The sequence below is a fragment of the Schistocerca nitens genome, chromosome 3 (assembly GCF_023898315.1).
Source record: "Schistocerca nitens isolate TAMUIC-IGC-003100 chromosome 3, iqSchNite1.1, whole genome shotgun sequence".
Lineage (NCBI taxonomy): Eukaryota > Metazoa > Arthropoda > Insecta > Orthoptera > Acrididae > Schistocerca > Schistocerca nitens.
This window is the reverse complement of record NC_064616.1, coordinates 97,139,529-97,157,244: the sequence shown is the minus strand read 5'-3', so window position 1 is coordinate 97,157,244 and position 17,716 is coordinate 97,139,529.

Here is a 17,716-nt window from a genome sequence, read left to right as displayed (position 1 = left end):
CAGTATCTAAAAAATGTGTATTTGGGTGAGCAACTGGCAGGAAACACTGTGACTCTCTTAGGGTAGCCAATATCTCGTCACCAGTATAATCACAGCTTCAAAGTCAAGAAACCGCTGGCAAGAGTAACGATGTTTCTCTTAAGATACACAACTAGTGGCGTATCGCTTCAGGCAGACGCCACAGTATCTCAAAATGTGTATTTGGGTGAGAAACTGGCAGGAAGCACTATGACTCTCTTAAGGTAGCCAATGCCTCGTCACCAACATAATCCCATCACCAACTTCAAGAAACCGCTTGCAAAGGTAACGAAGCTTCTCATAAGATACACAGCTAGTGGGGTGTCACTTGAGGCAGACTGGCCAAAGTATCAAAAATATGTGTATTTGGGTGACCAACTAGCAGGAATCACTATGACACTCATAGGGTAGCCAATGCCTCGTCACCAGCATAATCACATCAGCAACTTCAAGAAACCCCTGGCAAAAGTTACAATGACTCTTAAGATACACAACTAGTGGCGTAGCTATCAGGCAGACTGGAAAGAGTATCTATAAAATGTGTATTTGGGTGAAGAACTGGCAGGAATCTCTATGACTCTCTTGAGGTAGCCAATGCCTCGTCACCAGCAGAATCAAATCAGCAACTTCTAGAAACCCCTGGCAAAAGTAACGATGTTTCTCTTAAGATACACAACTAGTGGCGTATCGCTTCAGACACACTGGAAACAGTATCTAAAAAATGTGTATTTGGGTGAGCAACTAGCAGGAAACACTGTGACTCTCTTAAGGTAGCCAATATCTCGTCACCAGTATAATCACAGCTTCAAAGTCAAGAAACCGCTGGCTAGAGTAACGATGTTTCTCTTAAGATACACAACTAGTGGCGTATCGCTTCAGGCAGACTGGCCACAGTATCTCAAAATGTGTATTTGGGTGAGCAACTGGCAGGAAGCACTATGACTCTCTTAAGGTAGCCAATGCCTCGTCACCAACATAATCCCATCACCAACTTCAAGAAACCGCTTGCAAAGGTAACGAAGCTTCTCATAAGATACACAGCTAGTGGGGTGTCACTTGAGGCAGACTGGCCAAAGTATCAAAAATATGTGTATTTGGGTGAGCAACTAGCAGGAATCACTATGACACTCATAGGGTAGCCAATGCCTCGTCACCAGCATAATCACATCAGCAACTTCAAGAAACCCCTGGCAAAAGTTACAATGACTCTTAAGATACACAACTAGTGGCGTAGCTATCAGGCAGACTGGAAAGAGTATCTAAAAAATGTGTATTTGGGTGAAGAACTGGCAGGAATCTCTATGACTCTCTTGAGGTAGCCAATGCCTCGTCACCAGCAGAATCAAATCAGCAACTTCTAGAAACCCCTGGCAAAAGTAACGATGTTTCTCTTAAGATACACAACTAGTGGCGTATCGCTTCAGGCACACTGGAAACAGTATCTAAAAAATGTGTATTTGGGTGAGCAACTGGCACGAAACACTGTGACTCTCTTAGGGTAGCCAATATCTCGTCACCAGTATAATCACAGCTTCAAAGTCAAGAAACCGCTGGCAAGAGTAACGATGTTTCTCTTAAGATACACAACTAGTGGCGTATCGCTTCAGGCAGACGCCACAGTATCTCAAAATGTGTATTTGGGTGAGAAACTGGCAGGAAGCACTATGACTCTCTTAAGGTAGCCAATGCCTCGTCACCAACATAATCCCATCACCAACTTCAAGAAACCGCTTGCAAAGGTAACGAAGCTTCTCATAAGATACACAGCTAGTGGGGTGTCACTTGAGGCAGACTGGCCAAAGTATCAAAAATATGTGTATTTGGGTGACCAACTAGCAGGAATCACTATGACACTCATAGGGTAGCCAATGCCTCGTCACCAGCATAATCACATCAGCAACTTCAAGAAACCCCTGGCAAAAGTTACAATGACTCTTAAGATACACAACTAGTGGCGTAGCTATCAGGCAGACTGGAAAGAGTATCTAAAAAATGTGTATTTGGGTGAAGAACTGGCAGGAATCTCTATGACTCTCTTGAGGTAGCCAATGCCTCGTCACCAGCAGAATCAAATCAGCAACTTCTAGAAACCCCTGGCAAAAGTAACGATGTTTCTCTTAAGATACACAACTAGTGGCGTATCGCTTCAGACACACTGGAAACAGTATCTAAAAAATGTGTATTTGGGTGAGCAACTAGCAGGAAACACTGTGACTCTCTTAAGGTAGCCAATATCTCGTCACCAGTATAATCACAGCTTCAAAGTCAAGAAACCGCTGGCAAGAGTAACGATGTTTCTCTTAAGATACACAACTAGTGGCGTATCGCTTCAGGCAGACTGGCCACAGTATCTCAAAATGTGTATTTGGGTGAGCAACTGGCAGGAAGCACTATGACTCTCTTAAGGTAGCCAATGCCTCGTCACCAACATATTCCCATCACCAACTTCAAGAAACCGCTTGCAAAGGTAACGAAGCTTATCATAAGATACACAGCTAGTGGGGTGTCACTTGAGGCAGACTGGCCAAAGTATCAAAAAAATGTGTATTTGGGTGAGCAACTAGCAGGAATCACTATGACACTCATAGGGTAGCCAATGCCTCGTCACCAGCATAATCACATCAGCAACTTCAAGAAACCCCTGGCAAAAGTTACAATGACTCTTAAGATACACAACTAGTGGCGTAGCTATCAGGCAGACTGGAAAGAGTATCTAAAAAATGTGTATTTGGGTGAAGAACTGGCAGGAATCTCTATGACTCTCTTGAGGTAGCCAATGCCTCGTCACCAGCAGAATCAAATCAGCAACTTCTAGAAACCCCTGGCAAAAGTAACGATGTTTCTCTTAAGATACACAACTAGTGGCGTATCGCTTCAGGCACACTGGAAACAGTATCTAAAAAATGTGTATTTGGGTGAGCAACTGGCAGGAAACACTGTGACTCTCTTAGGGTAGCCAATATCTCGTCACCAGTATAATCACAGCTTCAAAGTCAAGAAACCGCTGGCAAGAGTAACGATGTTTCTCTTAAGATACACAACTAGTGGCGTATCGCTTCAGGCAGACGCCACAGTATCTCAAAATGTGTATTTGGGTGAGAAACTGGCAGGAAGCACTATGACTCTCTTAAGGTAGCCAATGCCTCGTCACCAACATAATCCCATCACCAACTTCAAGAAACCGCTTGCAAAGGTAACGAAGCTTCTCATAAGATACACAGCTAGTGGGGTGTCACTTGAGGCAGACTGGCCAAAGTATCAAAAAAATGTGTATTTGGGTGACCAACTAGCAGGAATCACTATGACACTCATAGGGTAGCCAATGCCTCGTCACCAGCATAATCACATCAGCAACTTCAAGAAACCCCTGGCAAAAGTTACAATGACTCTTAAGATACACAACTAGTGGCGTAGCTATCAGGCAGACTGGAAAGAGTATCTAAAAAATGTGTATTTGGGTGAAGAACTGGCAGGAATCTCTATGACTCTCTTGAGGTAGCCAATGCCTCGTCACCAGCAGAATCAAATCAGCAACTTCTAGAAACCCCTGGCAAAAGTAACGATGTTTCTCTTAAGATACACAACTAGTGGCGTATCGCTTCAGACACACTGGAAACAGTATCTAAAAAATGTGTATTTGGGTGAGCAACTAGCAGGAAACACTGTGACTCTCTTAAGGTAGCCAATATCTCGTCACCAGTATAATCACAGCTTCAAAGTCAAGAAACCGCTGGCTAGAGTAACGATGTTTCTCTTAAGATACACAACTAGTGGCGTATCGCTTCAGGCAGACTGGCCACAGTATCTCAAAATGTGTATTTGGGTGAGCAACTGGCAGGAAGCACTATGACTCTCTTAAGGTAGCCAATGCCTCGTCACCAACATAATCCCATCACCAACTTCAAGAAACCGCTTGCAAAGGTAACGAAGCTTCTCATAAGATACACAGCTAGTGGGGTGTCACTTGAGGCAGACTGGCCAAAGTATCAAAAATATGTGTATTTGGGTGAGCAACTAGCAAGAATCACTATGACACTCATAGGGTAGCCAATGCCTCGTCACCAGCATAATCACATCAGCAACTTCAAGAAACCCCTGGCAAAAGTTACAATGACTCTTAAGATACACAACTAGTGGCGTAGCTATCGGGCAGACTGGAAAGAGTATCTAAAAAATGTGTATTATGGTGAAGAACTGGCAGGAATCTCTATGACTCTCTTGAGGTAGCCAATGCCTCGTCACCAGCAGAATCAAATCAGCAACTTCTAGAAACCCCTGGCAAAAGTAACGATGTTTCTCTTAAGATAAACAACTAGTGGCGTATCGCTTCAGGCATACTGGAAACAGTATCTTAAAAATGTGTATTTGGGTGAGCAACTGGCAGGAAACACTGTGACTCTCTTAGGGTAGCCAATATCTCGTCACCAGTATAATCACAGCTTCAAAGTCAAGAAACCGCTGGCAAGAGTAACGATGTTTCTCTTAAGATACACAACTACTGGCGTATCGCTTCAGGCAGACTGGCCACAGTATCTCAAAATGTGTATTTGGGTGAGAAACTGGCAGGAAGCACTATGACTCTCTTAAGGTAGCCAATGCCTCGTCACCAACATAATCCCATCACCAACTTCAAGAAACCGCTTGCAAAGGTAACGAAGCTTCTCATAAGATACACAGCTAGTGTGGTGTCACTTGAGGCAGACTGGCCAAAGTATCAAAAATATGTGTATTTGGGTAAGCAACTAGCAAGAATCACTATGACACTCATAGGGTAGCCAATGCCTCGTCACCAGCATAATCACATCAGCAACTTCAAGAAACCCCTGGCAAAAGTTACAATGACTCTTAAGATACACAACTAGTGGCGTAGCTATCAGGCAGACTGGAAAGAGTATCTAAAAAATGTGTATTTGGGTGAAGAACTGGCAGGAATCTCTATGACTCTCTTGAGGTAGCCAATGCCTCGTCACCAGCAGAATCAAATCAGCAACTTCTAGAAACCCCTGGCAAAAGTAACGATCTTTCTCTTAAGATACACAACTAGTGGCGTATCGCTTCAGGCACACTGGAAACAGTATCTAAAAAATGTGTATTTGGGTGAGCAACTGGCAGGAAACACTGTGACTCTCTTAGGGTAGCCAATATCTCGTCACCAGTATAATCACAGCTTCAAAGTCAAGAAACCGCTGGCAAGAGTAACGATGTTTCTCTTAAGATACACAACTAGTGGCGTATCGCTTCAGGCAGACTGGCCACAGTATCTCAAAATGTGTATTTGGGTGAGCAACTGGCAGGAAGCACTATGACTCTCTTAAGGTAGCCAATGCCTCGTCACCAACATATTCCCATCACCAACTTCAAGAAACCGCTTGCAAAGGTAACGAAGCTTATCATAAGATACACAGCTAGTGGGGTGTCACTTGAGGCAGACTGGCCAAAGTATCAAAAAAATGTGTATTTGGGTGAGCAACTAGCAGGAATCACTATGACACTCATAGGGTAGCCAATGCCTCGTCACCAGCATAATCACATCAGCAACTTCAAGAAACCCCTGGCAAAAGTTACAATGACTCTTAAGATACACAACTAGTGGCGTAGCTATCAGGCAGACTGGAAAGAGTATCTAAAAAATGTGTATTTGGGTGAAGAACTGGCAGGAATCTCTATGACTCTCTTGAGGTAGCCAATGCCTCGTCACCAGCAGAATCAAATCAGCAACTTCTAGAAACCCCTGGCAAAAGTAACGATGTTTCTCTTAAGATACACAACTAGTGGCGTATCGCTTCAGGCACACTGGAAACAGTATCTAAAAAATGTGTATTTGTGTGAGCAACTGGCACGAAACACTGTGACTCTCTTAGGGTAGCCAATATCTCGTCACCAGTATAATCACAGCTTCAAAGTCAAGAAACCGCTGGCAAGAGTAACGATGTTTCTCTTAAGATACACAACTAGTGGCGTATCGCTTCAGGCAGACGCCACAGTATCTCAAAATGTGTATTTGGGTGAGAAACTGGCAGGAAGCACTATGACTCTCTTAAGGTAGCCAATGCCTCGTCACCAACATAATCCCATCACAAACTTCAAGAAACCGCTTGCAAAGGTAACGAAGCTTCTCATAAGATACACAGCTAGTGGGGTGTCACTTGAGGCAGACTGGCCAAAGTATCAAAAATATGTGTATTTGGGTGACCAACTAGCAGGAATCACTATGACACTCATAGGGTAGCCAATGCCTCGTCACCAGCATAATCACATCAGCAACTTCAAGAAACCCCTGGCAAAAGTTACAATGACTCTTAAGATACACAACTAGTGGCGTAGCTATCAGGCAGACTGGAAAGAGTATCTATAAAATGTGTATTTGGGTGAAGAACTGGCAGGAATCTCTATGACTCTCTTGAGGTAGCCAATGCCTCGTCACCAGCAGAATCAAATCAGCAACTTCTAGAAACCCCTGGCAAAAGTAACGATGTTTCTCTTAAGATACACAACTAGTGGCGTATCGCTTCAGACACACTGGAAACAGTATCTAAAAAATGTGTATTTGGGTGAGCAACTAGCAGGAAACACTGTGACTCTCTTAAGGTAGCCAATATCTCGTCACCAGTATAATCACAGCTTCAAAGTCAAGAAACCGCTGGCAAGAGTAACGATGTTTCTCTTAAGATACACAACTAGTGGCGTATCGCTTCAGGCAGACGCCACAGTATCTCAAAATGTGTATTTGGGTGAGCAACTGGCAGGAAGCACTATGACTCTCTTAAGGTAGCCAATGCCTCGTCACCAACATAATCCCATCACCAACTTCAAGAAACCGCTTGCAAAGGTAACGAAGCTTCTCATAAGATACACAGCTAGTGGGGTGTCACTTGAGGCAGACTGGCCAAAGTATCAAAAATATGTGTATTTGGGTGAGCAACTAGCAAGAATCACTATGACACTCATAGGGTAGCCAATGCCTCGTCACCAGCATAATCACATCAGCAACTTCAAGAAACCCCGGGCAAAAGTTACAATGACTCTTAAGATACACAACTAGTGGCGTAGCTATCGGGCAGACTGGAAAGAGTATCTAAAAAATGTGTATTTGGGTGAAGAACTGGCAGGAATCTCTATGACTCTCTTGAGGTAGCCAATGCCTCGTCACCAGCAGAATCAAATCAGCAACTTCTAGAAACCCCTGGCAAAAGTAACGATGTTTCTCTTAAGATACACAACTAGTGGCGTATCGCTTCAGGCATACTGGAAACAGTATCTAAAAAATGTGTATTTGGGTGAGCAACTGGCAGGAAACACTGTGACTCTCTTAGGGTAGCCAATATCTCGTCACCAGTATAATCACAGCTTCAAAGTCAAGAAACCGCTGGTAAGAGTAACGATGTTTCTCTTAAGATACACAACTACTGGCGTATCGCTTCAGGCAGACTGGCCACAGTATCTCAAAATGTGTATTTGGGTGAGAAACTGGCAGGAAGCACTATGACTCTCTTAAGGTTGCCAATGCCTCGTCACCAACATAATCCCATCACCAACTTCAAGAAACCGCTTGCAAAGGTAACGAAGCTTCTCATAAGATACACAGCTAGTAGGGTGTCACTTGAGGCAGACTGGCCAAAGTATCAAAAATATGTGTATTTGGGTGAGCAACTAGCAGGAATCACTATGACACTCATAGGGTAGCCAATGCCTCGTCACCAGCATAATCACATCAGCAACTTCAAGAAACCCCTGGCAAAAGTTACAATGACTCTTATGATACACAACTAGTGGCGTAGCTATCAGGCAGACTGGAAAGAGTATCTATAAAATGTGTATTTGGGTGAAGAACTGGCAGGATTCTCTATGACTCTCTTGAGGTAGCCAATGCCTCGTCACCAGCAGAATCAAATCAGCAACTTCTAGAAACCCCTGGCAAAAGTAACGATGTTTCTCTTAAGATACACAACTAGTGGCGTATCGCTTCAGACACACTGGAAACAGTATCTAAAAAATGTGTATTTGGGTGAGCAACTAGCAAGAAACACTGTGACTCTCTTAGGGTAGCCAATATCTCGTCACCAGTATAATCACAGCTTCAAAGTCAAGAAACCGCTGGCAAGAGTAACGATGTTTCTCTTAAGATACACAACTAGTGGCGTATCGCTTCAGGCAGACTGGCCACAGTATCTCAAAATGTGTATTTGGGTGAGAAACTGGCAGGAAGCACTATGACTCTCTTAAGGTAGCCAATGCCTCGACACCAACATAATCCCATCACCAACTTCAAGAAACCGCTTGCAAAGGTAACGAAGCTTCTCATAAGATACACAGCTAGTGGGGTGTCACTTGAGGCACACTGGCCAAAGTATCAAAAATATGTGTATTTGGGTGAGCAACTAGCAGGAATCACTATGACACTCATAGGGTAGCCAATACCTCGTCACCAGCATAATCACATCAGCAACTTCAAGAAACCCCTGGCAAAAGTTACAATGACTCTTAAGATACACAACTAGTGGCGTAGCTATCAGGCAGACTGGAAAGAGTATCTATAAAAAGTGTATTTGGGTGAAGAACTGGCAGGAATCTCTACGACTCTCTTGAGGTAGCCAATGCCTCGTCACCAGCAGAATCAAATCAGCAACTTCTAGAAACCCCTGGCAAAAGTAACGATGTTTCTCTTAAGATACACAACTAGTGGCGTATCGCTTCAGACACACTGGAAACAGTATCTAAAAAATGTGTATTTGGGTGAGCAACTAGCAGGAAACACTGTGACTCTCTTAGGGTAGCCAATATCTCGTCACCAGTATAATCACAGCTTCAAAGTCAAGAAACCGCTGGCAAGAGTAACGATGTTTCTCTTAAGATACACAACTAGTGGCGTATCGCTTCAGGCAGACTGGCCACAGTATCTCAAAATAAGTATTTGGGTGAGAAACTGGCCGGAAGCACTATGACTCTCTTAAGGTAGCCAATGCCTCGTCACCAACATAATCCCATCACCAACTTCAAGAAACCGCTTGCAAAGGTAACGAAGCTTCTCATAAGATACACAGCTAGTGGGGTGTCACTTGAGGCAGACTGGCCAAAGTATCAAAAATATGTGTATTTGGGTGAGCAACTAGCAGGAATCACTATGACACTCATAGGGTAGCCAATGCCTCGTCACCAGCATAATCACATCAGCAACTTCAAGAAACCCCTGGCAAAAGTTACAATGACTCTTAAGATACACAACTAGTGGCGTAGCTATCAGGCAGACTGGAAAGAGTATCTATAAAATGTGTATTTGGGTGAAGAACTGGCAGGAATCTCTATGACTCTCTTGAGGTAGCCAATGCCTCGTCACCAGCAGAATCAAATCAGCAACTTCTAGAAACCCCTGGCAAAAGTAACGATGTTTCTCTTAAGATACACAACTAGTGGCGTATCGCTTCAGACACACTGGAAACAGTATCTAAAAAATGTGTATTTGGGTGAGCAACTAGCAAGAAACACTGTGACTCTCTTAGGGTAGCCAATATCTCGTCACCAGTATAATCACAGCTTCAAAGTCAAGAAACCGCTGGCAAGAGTAACGATGTTTCTCTTAAGATACACAACTAGTGGCGTATCGCTTCAGGCAGACTGGCCACAGTATCTCAAAATGTGTATTTGGGTGAGAAACTGGCAGGAAGCACTATGACTCTCTTAAGGTAGCCAATGCCTCGACACCAACATAATCCCATCACCAACTTCAAGAAACCGCTTGCAAAGGTAACGAAGCTTCTCATAAGATACACAGCTAGTGGGGTGTCACTTGAGGCACACTGGCCAAAGTATCAAAAATATGTGTATTTGGGTGAGCAACTAGCAGGAATCACTATGACACTCATAGGGTAGCCAATACCTCGTCACCAGCATAATCACATCAGCAACTTCAAGAAACCCCTGGCAAAAGTTACAATGACTCTTAAGATACACAACTAGTGGCGTAGCTATCAGGCAGACTGGAAAGAGTATCTATAAAAAGTGTATTTGGGTGAAGAACTGGCAGGAATCTCTACGACTCTCTTGAGGTAGCCAATGCCTCGTCACCAGCAGAATCAAATCAGCAACTTCTAGAAACCCCTGGCAAAAGTAACGATGTTTCTCTTAAGATACACAACTAGTGGCGTATCGCTTCAGACACACTGGAAACAGTATCTAAAAAATGTGTATTTGGGTGAGCAACTAGCAGGAAACACTGTGACTCTCTTAGGGTAGCCAATATCTCGTCACCAGTATAATCACAGCTTCAAAGTCAAGAAACCGCTGGCAAGAGTAACGATGTTTCTCTTAAGATACACAACTAGTGGCGTATCGCTTCAGGCAGACTGGCCACAGTATCTCAAAATAAGTATTAGGGTGAGAAACTGGCCGGAAGCACTATGACTCTCTTAAGGTAGCCAATGCCTCGTCACCAACATAATCCCATCACCAACTTCAAGAAACCGCTTGCAAAGGTAACGAAGCTTCTCATAAGATACACAGCTAGTGGGGTGTCACTTGAGGCAGACTGGCCAAAGTATCAAAAATATGTGTATTTGGGTGAGCAACTAGCAGGAATCACTATGACACTCATAGGGTAGCCAATGCCTCGTCACCAGCATAATCACATCAGCAACTTCAAGAAACCCCTGGCAAAAGTTACAATGACTCTTAAGATACACAACTAGTGGCGTAGCTATCAGGCAGACTGGAAAGAGTATCTATAAAATGTGTATTTGGGTGAAGAACTGGCAGGAATCTCTATGACTCTCTTGAGGTAGCCAATGCCTCGTCACCAGCAGAATCAAATCAGCAACTTCTAGAAACCCCTGGCAAAAGTAACGATGTTTCTCTTAAGATACACAACTAGTGGCGTATCGCTTCAGACACACTGGAAACAGTATCTAAAAAATGTGTATTTGGGTGAGCAACTGGCAGGAAACACTGTGACTCTCTTAGGGTATCCAATATCTCGTCACCAGTATAATCACAGCTTCAAAGTCATGAAACCGCTGGCAAGAGTAACGATGTTTCTCTTAAGATACACAACTAGTGGCGTATCGCTTCAGGCAGACTGGCCACAGTATCTCAAAATGTGTATTTGGGTGAGCAACAGGCAGGAAGCACTATGACTCTCTTAAGGTAGCCAATGCCTCGACACCAACATAATCCCATCACCAACTTCAAGAAACCGCTTGCAAAGGTAACGAAGCTTCTCATAAGATACACAGCTAGTGGGGTGTCACTTGAGGCAGACTGGCCAAAGTATCAAAAAAATGTGTATTTGGGTGAGCAACTAGCAGGAATCACTATGACACTCATAGGGTAGCCAATGCCTCGTCACCAGCATAATCACATCAGCAACTTCAAGAAACCCCTGGCAAAAGTTACAATGACTCTTAAGATACACAACTAGTGGCTTAGCTATCAGGCAGACTGGAAAGAGTATCTAAAAAATGTGTATTTGGGTGAAGAACTGGCAGGAATCTCTATGACTCTCTTGAGGTAGCCAATGCCTCGTCACCAGCAGAATCAAATCAGCAACTTCTAGAAACCCATGGCAAAAGTAACGATGTTTCTCTTAAGATACACAACTAGTGGCGTATCGCTTCAGGCACACTGGAAACAGTATCTAAAAAATGTGTATTTGGGTTAGCAACTGGCACGAAACACTGTGACTCTCTTAGGGTAGCCAATATCTCGTCACCAGTATAATCACAGCTTCAAAGTCAAGAAACCGCTGGCAAGAGTAACGATGTTTCTCTTAAGATACACAACTAGTGGCGTATCAATTCAGGCAGACTGGCCACAGTATCTCAAAATGTGTATTTGGGTGAGCAACTGGCAGGAAGCACTATGACTCTCTTAAGGTAGCCAATGCCTTGTCACCAACATAATCCCATCACCAACTTCAAGAAACCGCTTGCAAAGGTAACGAAGCTTCTCATAAGATACACAGCTAGTGGGGTGTCACTTGAGGCAGACTGGCCAAAGTATCAAAAAAATGTGTATTTGGGTGAGCAACTAGCAGGAATCACTATGACACTCATAGGGTAGCCAATGCCTCGTCACCAGCATAATCACATCAGCAACTTCAAGAAACCCCTGGCAAAAGTTACAATGACTCTTAAGATACACAACTAGTGGCGTAGCTATCAGGCAGACTGGAAAGAGTATCTAAAAAATGTGTATTTGGGTGAAGAACTGGGAGGAATCTCTATGACTCTCTTGAGGTAGCCAATGCCTCGTCACCAGCAGAATCAAATCAGCAACTTCTAGAAACCCCTGGCAAAAGTAACGATGTTTCTCTTAAGATACACAACTAGTGGCGTATCGCTTCAGGCACACTGGAAACAGTATCTAAAAAATGTGTATTTGGGTGAGCAACTGGCACGAAACACTGTGACTCTCTTAGGGTAGCCAATATCTCGTCACCAGTATAATCACAGCTTCAAAGTCAAGAAACCGCTGGCAAGAGTAACGATGTTTCTCTTAAGATACACAACTAGTGGCGTATCGCTTCAGGCAGACTGGCCACAGGATCTCAAAATGTGTATTTGGGTGAGCAACTGGCAGGAAGCACTATGACTCTCTTAAGGTAGCCAATGCCTCGTCACCAACATAATCCCATCACCAACTTCAAGAAACCGCTTGCAAAGGTAACGAAGCTTCTCATAAGATACACATATAGTGGGGTGTCACTTGAGGCAGACTGGCCAAAGTATCAAAAATATGTGTATTTGGGTGAGCAACTAGCAGGAATCACTATGACACTCATAGGGTAGCCAATGCCTCGTCACCAGCATAATCACATCAGCAACTTCAAGAAACCCCTGGCAAAACTTACAATGACTCTTAAGATACACAACTAGTGGCGTAGCTATCAGGCAGACTGGAAAGAGTATCTAAAAAATGTGTATTTGGGTGAAGAACTGGCAGGAATCTCTATGACTCTCTTGAGGTAGCCAATGCCTCGTCACCAGCAGAATCAAATCAGCAACTTCTAGAAACCCCTGGCAAAAGTAACGATGTTTCTCTTAAGATACACAACTAGTGGCGTATCGCATCAGGCACACTGGAAACAGTATCTAAAAAATGTGTATTTGGGTGAGCAACTGGCACGAAACACTGTGACTCTCTTAGGGTAGCCAATATCTCGTCACCAGTATAATCACAGCTTCAAAGTCAAGAAACCGCTGGCAAGAGTAACGATGTTTCTCTTAAGATACACAACTAGTGGCGTATCGCTTCAGGCAGACTGGCCACAGTATCTCAAAATGTGTATTTGGGTGAGAAACTGGCAGGAAGCACTATGACTCTCTTAAGGTAGCCAATGCCTCGTCACCAACATAATCCCATCACCAACTTCAAGAAACCGCTTGCAAAGGTAACGAAGCTTCTCATAAGATACACAGCTAGTGGGGTGTCACTTGAGGCAGACTGGCCAAAGTATCAAAAATATGTGTATTTGGGTGACCAACTAGCAGGAATCACTATGACACTCATAGGGTAGCCAATGCCTCGTCACCAGCATAATCACATCAGCAACTTCAAGAAACCCCTGGCAAAAGTTACAATGACTCTTAAGATACACAACTAGTGGCGTAGCTATCAGGCAGACTGGAAAGAGTACCTATAAAATGTGTATTTGGGTGAAGAACTGGCAGGAATCTCTATGACTCTCTTGAGGTAGCCAATGCCTCGTCACCAGCAGAATCAAATCAGCAACTTCTAGAAACCCCTGGCAAAAGTAACGATGTTTCTCTTAAGATACACAACTAGTGGCGTATCGCTTCAGACACACTGGAAACAGTATCTAAAAAATGTGTATTTGGGTGAGCAACTAGCAGGAAACACTGTGACTCTCTTAAGGTAGCCAATATCTCGTCACCAGTATAATCACAGCTTCAAAGTAAGAAACCGCTGGCAAGAGTAACGATGTTTCTCTTAAGATACACAACTAGTGGCGTATCGCTTCAGGCAGACGCCACAGTATCTCAAAATGTGTATTTGGGTGAGCAACTGGCAGGAAGCACTATGACTCTCTTAAGGTAGCCAATGCCTCGTTACCAACATAATCCCATCACCAACTTCAAGAAACCGCTTGCAAAGGTAACGAAGCTTCTCATAAGATACACAGCTAGTGGGGTGTCACTTGAGGCAGACTGGCCAAAGTATCAAAAATATGTGTATTTGGGTGAGCAACTAGCAAGAATCACTATGACACTCATAGGGTAGCCAATGCCTCGTCACCAGCATAATCACATCAGCAACTTCAAGAAACCCCTGGCAAAAGTTACAATGACTCTTAAGATACACAACTAGTGGCGTAGCTGTCGGGCAGACTGGAAAGAGTATCTAAAAAATGTGTATTTGGGTGAAGAACTGGCAGGAATCTCTATGACTCTCTTGAGGTAGCCAATGCCTCGTCACCAGCAGAATCAAATCAGCAACTTCTAGAAACCCCTGGCAAAAGTAACGATGTTTCTCTTAAGATACACAACTAGTGGCGTATCGCTTCAGGCATACTGGAAACAGTATCTAAAAAATGTGTATTTGGGTGAGCAACTGGCAGGAAACACTGTGACTCTCTTAGGGTAGCCAATATCTCGTCACCAGTATAATCACAGCTTCAAAGTCAAGAAACCGCTGGTAAGAGTAACGGTGTTTCTCTTAAGATACACAACTACTGGCGTATCGCTTCAGGCAGACTGGCCACAGTATCTCAAAATGTGTATTTGGGTGAGAAACTGGCAGGAAGCACTATGACTCTCTTAAGGTAGCCAATGCCTCGTCACCAACATAATCCCATCACCAACTTCAAGAAACCGCTTGCAAAGGTAACGAAGCTTCTCATAAGATACACAGCTAGTGGGGTGTCACTTGAGGCAGACTGGCCAAAGTATCAAAAATATGTGTATTTGGGTGAGCAACTAGCAGGAATCACTATGACACTCATAGGGTAGCCAATGCCTCGTCACCAGCATAATCACATCAGCAACTTCAAGAAACCCCTGGCAAAAGTTACAATGACTCTTATGATACACAACTAGTGGCGTAGCTATCAGGCAGACTGGAAAGAGTATCTATAAAATGTGTATTTGGGTGAAGAACTGGCAGGATTCTCTATGACTCTCTTGAGGTAGCCAATGCCTCGTCACCAGCAGAATCAAATCAGCAACTTCTAGAAACTCCTGGCAAAAGTAACGATGTTTCTCTTAAGATACACAACTAGTGGCGTATCGCTTCAGACACACTGGAAACAGTATCTAAAAAATGTGTATTTGGGTGAGCAACTGGCAGGATACACTGTGACTCTCTTAGGGTAGCCAATATCTCGTCACCAGTATAATCACAGCTTCAAAGTCAAGAAACGGCTGGCAAGAGTAACGATGTTTCTCTTAAGATACACAACTAGTGGCGTATCGCTTCAGGCAGACTGGCCACAGTATCTCAAAATTTGTATTTGGGTGAGAAACTGGCAGGAAGCACTATGACTCTCTTAAGGTAGCCAATGCCTCGTCACCAACATAATCCCATCACCAACTTCAAGAAACCGCTTGCAAAGGTAACGAAGCTTCTCATAAGATACACAGCTAGTGGGGTGTCACTTGAGGCAGACTGGCCAAAGTATCAAAAATATGTGTATTTGGGTGACCAACTAGCAGGAATCACTATGACACTCATAGGGTAGCCAATGCCTCGTCACCAGCATAATCACATCAGCAACTTCAAGAAACCCCTGGCAAAAGTTACAATGACTCTTAAGATACACAACTAGTGGCGTAGCTATCAGGCAGACTGGAAATAGTATTTATAAAATGTGTATTTGGGTGAAGAACTGGCAGGAATCTCTATGACTCTCTTGAGGTAGCCAATGCCTCGTCACCAGCAGAATCAAATCAGCAACTTCTAGAAACCCCTGGCAAAAGTAACGATGTTTCTCTTAAGATACACAACTAGTGGCGTATCGCTTCAGACACACTGGAAACAGTATCTAAAAAATGTGTATTTGGGTGAGCAACTAGCAGGAAACACTGTGACTCTCTTAGGGTAGCCAATATCTCGTCACCAGTATAATCACAGCTTCAAAGTCAAGAAACCGCTGGCAAGAGTAACGATGTTTCTCTTAAGATACACAACTAGTGGCGTATCGCTTCAGGCAGACTGGCCACAGTATCTCAAAATGTGTATTTGGGTGAGAAACTGGCAGGAAGCACTATGACTCTCTTAAGGTAGCCAATGCCTCGTCACCAACATAATCCCATCACCAACTTCAAGAAACCGCTTGCAAAGGTAACGAAGCTTCTCATAAGATACACAGCTAGTGGGGTGTCACTTGAGGCAGACTGGCCAAAGTATCAAAAATATGTGTATTTGGGTGAGCAACTAGCAGGAATCACTATGACACTCATAGGGTAGCCAATGCCTCGTCACCAGCATAATCACATCAGCAACTTCAAGAAACCCCTGGCAAAAGTTACAATGACTCTTAAGATACACAACTAGTGGCGTAGCTATCAGGCAGACTGGAAAGAGTATCTATAAAAAGTGTATTTGGGTGAAGAACTGGCAGGAATCTCTACGACTCTCTTGAGGTAGCCAATGCCTCGTCACCAGCAGAATCAAATCAGCAACTTCTTGAAACCCCTGGCAAAAGTAACGATGTTTCTCTTAAGATACACAACTAGTGGCGTATCGCTTCAGACACACTGGAAACAGTATCTAAAAAATGTGTATTTGGGTGAGCAACTAGCAGGAAACACTGTGACTCTCTTAGGGTAGCCAATATCTCGTCACCAGTATAATCACAGCTTCAAAGTCAAGAAACCGCTGGCAAGAGTAACGATGTTTCTCTTAAGATACACAACTAGTGGCGTATCGCTTCAGGCAGACTGGCCACAGTATCTCAAAATAAGTATTTGGGTGAGAAACTGGCCGGAAGCACTATGACTCTCTTAAGGTAGCCAATGCCTCGTCACCAACATAATCCCATCACCAACTTCAAGAAACCGCTTGCAAAGGTAACGAAGCTTCTCATAAGATACACAGCTAGTGGGGTGTCACTTGAGGCAGACTGGCCAAAGTATCAAAAATATGTGTATTTGGGTGAGCAACTAGCAGGAATCACTATGACACTCATAGGGTAGCCAATGCCTCGTCACCAGCATAATCACATCAGCAACTTCAAGAAACCCCTGGCAAAAGTTACAATGACTCTTAAGATACACAACTAGTGGCGTAGCTATCAGGCAGACTGGAAAGAGTATCTATAAAATGTGTATTTGGGTGAAGAACTGGCAGGAATCTCTATGACTCTCTTGAGGTAGCCAATGCCTCGTCACCAGCAGAATCAAATCAGCAACTTCTAGAAACCCCTGGCAAAAGTAACGATGTTTCTCTTAAGATACACAACTAGTGGCGTATCGCTTCAGACACACTGGAAACAGTATCTAAAAAATGTGTATTTGGGTGAGCAACTGGCAGGAAACACTGTGACTCTCTTAGGGTATCCAATATCTCGTCACCAGTATAATCACAGCTTCAAAGTCAAGAAACCGCTGGCAAGAGTAACGATGTTTCTCTTAAGATACACAACTAGTGGCGTATCGCTTCAGGCAGACTGGCCACAGTATCTCAAAATGTGTATTTGGGTGAGCAACAGGCAGGAAGCACTATGACTCTCTTAAGGTAGCCAATGCCT